The sequence below is a fragment of the Triticum urartu genome, chromosome 1A, assembly GCF_056163025.1.
Source record: "Triticum urartu cultivar PI428250 chromosome 1A, HENAU_Tu73, whole genome shotgun sequence".
Taxonomy (NCBI): Eukaryota; Viridiplantae; Streptophyta; class Magnoliopsida; order Poales; family Poaceae; genus Triticum; species Triticum urartu.
The window spans coordinates 118,863,237-118,871,341 of NC_141873.1; the positions used below are offsets into that span (position 1 = coordinate 118,863,237).

Sequence of the window (8,105 nt, forward strand, 5' to 3'; positions counted from 1 at the left end):
TAAGCCTGAAACTGAGTGCTTGTACCACAAAGGGAATGGTCACTGGAAGCGGAACTACCCAAAATACTTGGCGGGTAAGAAGAATGGCAAAATGAACAAAGGTATATTTGATATACATGTTATTGATGTGTACTTTACTAGTGTTCATAGTAACCCCTGGGTATTTGATACCTATTCAGTTGCTAAGATTAGTAACTCGAAATGGAAGTTGCAGAATGAATAGAGACTAGTTATGGACGAGGTGACGATGTGTGTTGGAAGTGATTCCAAGGTTGATACGATCACCATCGCACACTCTCTCTACCTTCGGGATTAGTGTTGAACCTAAATAAATGTTATTTGGTGTTTGCATTGAGCATGAATATGATTGGATCATGTATATTGCAATACGTATTCATATAAATCAGAGAATAATTGTTGTTCTGTTTACATGAATAAAACCTTCTATGGTCATACACCCAATGTTAATGGTTTATTGAATCTCGATCGTAGTGATGCACATATTCTCATGGTGGGCACACGACAGATGCCAAGGGATGACTAAAGAGAGGAGGAGGCTCGAGGGCACTGGTGGGATCCAGAGGCGAGGTCGGCATGAGCGAGCGCGGGACGCAAGACATACCCAGGTTTGGGGCTCTCCGGAGAGATAACACCCCTAGTCCTGCCGAGTGCGGCTTATGTGTAACAGTATAGAGTTGCTCCTAGAGATGTGTTGAGGAAGAAGGAAGGCAGGACAAGGTTCAGGCTGCTCCCTCTCCTAGTGTGGCTAGTCTGGTTTGTTGTGTGATCGCTATCGTTCTCGTCGTGCCCGTATGCATGAGGGCTCCTGGGGGGTTTTATAGGCCAACCCCCCAGGGGTACAATGGTAATGTTACAAGGCCGTGTGGCCGGGCTGTCATTGTCCGGGAAGCCGGCCCTGGGACCCACTGGGTGTCAGGGCTCTCCGGGTTCTCTGGGCGCAGGCCCCGTGTGTGTAGGGGCACTGTTCGCCGTCTTGTCGATCGTCAAGGAGTGGCCGGATTGATCTTGATACAGTGGCGCTCCGTCAGGTTGCCGGTTGCTAGCGTCAGCAGTGACGGTGGGTGCACTGTAGCCTCGCCGGCCCTGGTCAGCGGGTAGGTGGGGCATCGTTGCCATGCCCCGGCTGACCAGAGGCATCGGAGGGGCACCGTTGCCTTGCTCATCCTTGAATGAAGACTCGTCCCATCGTACAGCCAGGATGGGATGGGAGTTGACCCGCGGCCGGGTTCAGGAACACGCCAAAGGGGGAGCTGGCTAGTTGGAGAAGTCTTGGCGTGCTGGGTTTGGCCATCTTGTGCCAGCCGTTGGGGCCGGGTTGAGGAGTTTGGCCGGGTCGAGGGGCTTGGCCGGGTTGAGCAACCCGGCCAAGCGGGAGTCGGCTTGAGGGGCATTGCTGGCCCCATTGTTTTTGAAAAGGATCCGATTTCCATTGCGTGCCCGGGGTTCATCCCCCTGACAGTAGTCCCCAAAACTGTGAAGGTCCACCGTCTTCGGGTGGGAGGGCCTTCGTAGTTTCCCCCCTGAGGAGGTGAATTTTGTGACCGCCGGGTCCGGCAACACCCACTGTGTGCCGGCTTCCGGAAGCCGGATCGCAGCATCCCGACAGGTGTGGGAAACCGAAGAGTCCATCAAATCTTGAGGCAATCTTCTGGGCTTCGCGCGGGCGCCACATGGCACCAGGAAGCCGGAGGAGCCTGACAGGCCACGCGCGCGATGGGACATGACGACACGCTGGGCCCCGCCACTGCGTGCCCTCGGCCCACGCGCATGGATTTATTGCGGCGTCCGCAAGTCAGTTGCCATTCTCGAGGCAGTTATTGCGTGCGTACGTGCGCACTTATTGCGGGGAAGTGGGAGGGGCGAGCGCAAATGATCCCACTTCCCCACGTTTCGAACCATGGCTTATAAATTGGGGGGAGGGGAGCGGCGGAAATCATTCTCGCTCGTGCTCTCCTGTCTCTTCATCATCTCTCTGCTCTTTGCGACCGCCGCCCATTGCGACGCCCGCTACTTTGAGCAGAGCTCCATCGCCAGTCTTCTTCACCTCTCTTTTTCTTCGTCTTTGCCAATGGCGCTTCCTTCGGGCTCGTGGATGGGCTCGTCTGTCACCATGGAGGACATCACGTATCTTTGCTCCACCAAGTGTTTGCCGGGGGAGACAGAGGTCGTCGTGCGCCTGCCGCAGGGCGAGCGGGAGCCGCAGCCCGAGGGCACGGAGCGTGTGGTGTTCTACCCGCACTTCAAGCACGTGTTCGGCCTCCCTGCGAGCAGCTTCTTCCGCGGCTTCCTGGAGTTCTGCAGGCTCTAGCCTCATCATCTTGGCGCGGGTGCCATCGTGCAGCTCTCTGGCTTCGTCACCCTCTACGAGGGGTACCTGGGGGTCGAGCCCTCGACCGATCTTTGGGTGCGCTTCTTCTCCTTGAAGCAGTAGGGGACGAAAGCCAGGGAGATGTCCGACTGCGGGGCCGCCGTCATCTACAAGAGGACGGGTGGAGGCTGCCCCAAGATGCTGCAGGAGGACTCTGCCAAGAAGCGGCAGAACTCATTCTTCTACGTCCACAACCTCGGCGTGGACCGCATCAACCTGCCGCCTTTCGTCGATGTGCCGCCGCGGGCGAAACAGAACTGTAGTTATTGTCCCCGGCACCCGTCGTAGGAGGTGCTCAATCTGTGCCAGCGGGTGTCGGAGATGATGGAGCGGGAAGGGCTCACCGGCACTGACCTCATCATCGCTTTCTTCAGGCATCGGGTGCTGCCGCTACAGCAGCGCACCCACATCATTGGTCGGATGACCGGACTCTAGGACCCCAACCGCATGTTGAACTTGCGCCTGGCGGCGGACCAGGTCGCCCGCCGGGTCAACGACATCTCCAAGGCCGGGCTGCGGGAGGATTGGGAGTTAGGGAAGCCTCCGTACAGCCAGGTGAACCCGGCACCCGTGGTGAGTCCTTGGTCCCCGTACTTTGCCGCTACATATCTTCTCATTCGTCCCGACGCAATGCGGGAGGTGCTTCTGAATGCCATCCGACATCCGTATGACCGGGCACCGATGCAGGTGGTGCGGGTCGGCTCAGAGGAGCCCACGGCCCACGACGACGAGGAGGAGGAGGCGGCTGCCGATGCCGGCGCAGGACGTGCGTGCGGGTAAGTTTGTCTTCCATATTTCTTGAGTTGTCGGGCGCGAGGCGGCGCGGGGGGTGCTGACACAAGTTGTCGATGCAGTGGCGCCGGGTGGAGAAGGCGGCGGCACGACTGGTGCCAGGTCGTCCCGGGGGGCGACGGCGGCGAGCCAGCCACACGGGAAGGACAACGTCCCGAGCCCCGACCGTGAAGCGCGCGGTGAACCCGGCCGTCGGCGCGAAACCACCCGCTAAGAGGAGGCGCGACGCTCTGTAGGCGAGGCCGGCGAGACCCACCGTTCCGGTGGTGCCTGGGTAAGTTTCCTTCTTGCTGAATTTGAATGGCTGAGCGGCCCTGCTTGGTTCTCGTCTGTTTACTTCATTGAGCTTCAGGTCGCCGATCTCATTGGCACTGGCGGTGGCGGACGCCGCGTCCACCGAGGGCGCTGTATTCCGGAGGACCCGGACTAGCGCCGTTGACCGGGATGAGGAGACGCCCGACTCGGACCTTGGCCTGGACCCGACCGACACCGAAGGCCTGGCCTAGCGGGACCGGAAAAGGGCCGAGGAGTTGGAGGCGGCGTCGGCCCAGGCCTGGGCCAACGCTGCGACGATGTGGGAGCGAGCCGGCGTGGCCCGAGATGCCGGCGGGGATGGAGCCGGCGGCGACGGTTTTCATGCCGTTGTTGGAAGGGGAGCGCGGCAAAGTTGGCCGCGCGGACACCATGGACCTCGACCGGGAGGTCGTGGTAGTTGAGGACGACACCCCGCCGCGGACCGACGAGGTCGAGCGGGCGGGGGCCGAGGGAGGCGGCGGCGACGTTGTCTTGGAGGAGGTGCCGCGAATGGCGCCCAAGGGAGCGTCTCGGGTGCCCATGGGCGGGGCGCCGCCGATGGTGGCGCCGCAAGCCACTCCGGCCATCGAGCCGGCGAGGGTGCCGGAGAGGGCACTAGAGAAGGCGCTGGTCACGGAAGAGGTGGTCAGCGGAGAGTACGCCCCGGTGCCCAGGCCAGGGGGTCGTCGGGCCGTCGGGTCACAACCGGCTCGGGGTGGGACCAGCGAGGTCTTCTTCGGGCCCTTGACCCAGGAGGAGGCGGCGATGGCCGCCATGAGAGGGCGTCTGCAGGGGCGGACGGACAGGATCCAGGCCTTCGCCCAGGCCGAGGTGGAGCAGACGCGGGAGCTGGAGCGCGCCGTGTTCGTAAGTTCTTCCTCGTCTTCTGTTTTTCTTTTTGTTGCTTCTTCTAGGTGGGGGCGCGCTAGCGCACCCACTGGGTGTAGCCCCCGAGATTCGGGCCAATTGCATAGCAGTTGGGTCGAATCTTCAACCGCTGTCTCATGCTGATCGTTGCTCCTTGCAGCTGCTGGACTCCTTCCGGGTCAGCGTCTTCAACCGGCTTCTAGAGAAGCACCAGTAGCTCAAGGAGCAGCTTGCCGCCAAGAAGGAGGAGCTCCGTGTCGCTGCAGGTATTTTTTTGTGTGCTCTTTTTAGTGGGGGCGCACTAGCACCCCTGAGATTCGGGCCAACTATGTAGTAGTTGGGTCGAATTTTAAAGTGGTCCTTTGTTTCCGAGTCTTTCTTTTGCAGCCGAGGTGTTGTCTTGGAAGACCCGACTGATTCGAGCCAGCTTCTATTATGACCGGCTTGTTGCCGATGCCGGTCGGCTTGGGGCCGAGGTGGCAGAGGCGAGGGCGGAGGCGACGGGAGCCCGACAGGCGCTTGACGAGGCCAACCGGCTGTAGGAGCGGCTGGCGGGCGACAAGAGCCGTCTTGAGGGCGAGGTGGAGTGCCTCAAGGCAGAGGCCGCTAAGGTCCTGGAGGCACAGCGGGCCCTGGCCGAGGCCGACCAGCAACGCGGCAAGCTGGCCGACGACAAGGGCCAGCTCCAGGCCAAGGTGGAACTCCTAAAGGTGCTGGAGGCCGCGGCGGAGGAGGCTCGCCAGGCGGAGACCCATCGCCGCAAGGAGGCCGAGAAGGCGGCCGAGGACAAGGATGCCGAGTTGAAGATGGCCCTTGCCAAGGTCGCCGACTTGGAGAAGACGCTCCAGGAGCATGACCGCACCATTACCCGGGAGCGGCGCGGTACGTTGCTTGAAGCGCAGCACCTGTAAGAGTCCTTCTCAAGTAAGTGATTTCCTTGGGTTCTGCCGGGTTGGGATGCCGGCTTCTCCCCCTTGGTGGTTGATCTGACTTGCTCTTCTTTTTGACAGGGGCCTTCCCGGAGACGCGCCAACTGGCGGAGGAGGCCGTCCGCTTTTAGCGAGACCAGCGGGGAGCTCTGGGCTCCAGGACCGACCCGCGGGTGGATTGGACCTTCCCGGAGATCGTGACCGCCGCAGAAGCTCGTCTGCGAGTCTTGGGCGAGCAGATGGGGCGGCTTTCTGAGGCCGGCACGGCTATGATGGCGGCCCTTTGGTCGGGCTCCGTCGCGCTGAACAGCTTCACGCGGCTGGCGCGATGGTTGGAGTCGGGCCTGGACCGACTCCACGAGTGGCGTGTTTCTGCCGCCCGTGCCGGTGCTAAGATGGCGCTCAGGTTCGTGAGGTCTTGGCATCTGGATCTAGCGCTGGACACGCTGATGGGCCAGCGAGTCGGCGCGGAGGACCAGCTGCGGGCGGAGGCTGGACGGATTGCGGCCAGGGCCAACTATATTGCCGGGTTCACCATTCATGATGATTTCCAGCCAGAGCGGACGGAAGATGGCGGAGTCGTGCCTGCTGACGACTACGACCTGCTTCTGAATGACCCGGAGGGCAGCTCTGAGGAGACGAGCGTCTATGGCGATGACGATACCGGAGAGGAAGACGCCGGCACCTCGGCGAACCCGGAGTCCACCAAGGAGGAGCCGACAGCTGCGCGACCTGGCGCTGGGGATGCCTGAGGCTGCCCTGTTTATCTTAGTAGAAATTTCTGTTAGGTAGCAGGTCCACCCACCTACTGGGGTATTTGGTTGTAATGAACACTGGCCTTGGGCCTGTTTAAATTTGTGATGTATATATTTCGTGAATGTTTGCGCCTTTGCTTTTCGTCTTTTGAGCCGTTTTCTTGCAATCTTCCCCTCTTGGGCCTCCCCCCCGCGAGTCCGACGGCCGAGGCTCCAGTCCATGACAAGGAGTTCGGCCTTTGAGAGGAGTGTGCGGTACTTAGGCTTTTGAAACGCTGAGCGCGAGCGAAACACCCACTGGGCCCGCTGGTGGCAATCTGGCGAAGCCGGTTGGCGAGCAGCCGGTCGTGCGGCAACTTGAAGTGTCGGGGCCAGATTGGGCAATCCGGGTGTCCTTGACTTAGTATTCGTAACGCGCTGGTGCTTTGGTCCATTTTGCTTGCCAGCCGACAGCCGAAGGAGGTTCTGTGTCCTAGGGCGAAATGGAGGACCGTGGCGACCTCAGCGCCCCAGGAACTGCTAAGCAAGGCAACAGGTGGTGACCAAGACGGCCAGCCCCCGAGCCCCTGGGTCGAGCGAGTCGAACCGGTGGTGGGGTGGTTTAAGAGAAAGAATGCATGAATGAGGGAGACACAATAGCTTGGTCGAAAAGGGCAGCCCTCGAGCGTCGTTCGGGGACTCCATAGTTTTCGTATGATTACAAAAGGCAGTGATACATACGTGCACACAACTAACTATAAAATGGGCGGAGGAGTTCTGCGTTCCACGGCCGGGTTGTTTCTTCGCCGGCGGTGTCTCTCTTGCGCTTGTTTGACTTGCAGGCGTCGATGAGGTAGTAAGCGTTGCGGGCGCACAAGGCTTTGCTGACGATGAAGGGGCCCTCCCACGGGGAGGATAGCTTGTGCTGGCTAGCTTGCTGGTGGACGATTCGGAGGACGAGGTCTCCCTCACGGAACGAGTCGGAGGATGAATGGCTTGATCTTCTTGCTGTGGTAGTGCCTCAGGCCTTGCTGGTAGATGGCTGACCGGCTGAGTGCCAAGAGGCATGCTTCTTCGAGTAGGTCGATGCCGTCTTCGCGGTCTTCTTTGGCTTCGGCTTCAGTGTACATCGCGATGCGCGGCGAGTCGAACTTGACGTCAGTCGGGATGACGGCATCGGCTCTATAGACAAGGAAGAACGGGGTGAACCTGGTCGACCGGTTTGGTGTGGTGCGGAGGTTCCAGAGGATGGCCGGCAACTCGTCAAGCCAGCTGCCGGGCGTGCGGACGAGCGGCTCGACGAGCCATGGCTTGATGCTAGATAGGATGAGACCATTGGCCCGCTCGACCTGGCCATTGGACTGCGGGTGTGCCACGCAAGCCAGGTCGAGGCGGATGCCGGAGACGGAGCAGTATTGCGCGAGCGCGCCCTTGGCGAAGTTGGTGCCGTTGTCCGTGATGATGCTTGTCGGATTTTGGGTTCTGGCAAAACCCTCAAGGTTCGAACTCTGGGGTGCGCATGAAGATCTCTCCCCCCTAGCTCACTCACTCACCACGATCCCAAGGCTCAGCTCATCGAACCCGAAGAACAAGGGACACAAGAGTTTATACTGGTTCGGGCCACCGATGTGGTGTAATACCCTACTCTAGTGTGGTGTGGTGGATTGCCTTGTAGGCTGAGGATGAACAAGTACAAGGGAAGAACTACTGAGGGAGTCCTGGATTAGGGGTGTTCGGGTAGCCGGACTATGCCTTCAGCCGGACTCTTGGACTATGAAGATACAAGATTGAAGACTTCGTCTCGTGTCCGGATGGGACTTTCCTTGGCGTGGAAGGCAAGCTTGGCGATGCGGATATTCAAGATCTCCTACCATTGTAACCGACTCTATGTAACCCTAACCCTATCCGGTGTCTATATAAACCGGAGGGTTGTAGTCCGTAGGCAATCAACTCCATATACAACAATCATACCGTAGGCTAGCTTCTAGGGTTTAGCCTCCTTGATCTCGTGGTAGATCTACTCTTGTACTACCCATATCATCAATATTAATCAAGCAGGACGTAGGGTTTTACCTCCATCAAGAGGGCCCGAACCTGGGT

At 59.7% G+C, this 8,105-nt stretch overlaps 1 pseudogene; it reads left to right on the top strand.

Annotated features, from left to right (window-relative positions):
- Nucleotides 1–2,527: 2,527 nt before the first annotated feature.
- On the top strand, nucleotides 2,528–3,687 carry LOC147990306 (uncharacterized; annotated as a pseudogene).
- The last annotated feature ends 4,418 nt before the right edge of the window (nucleotides 3,688–8,105 follow it).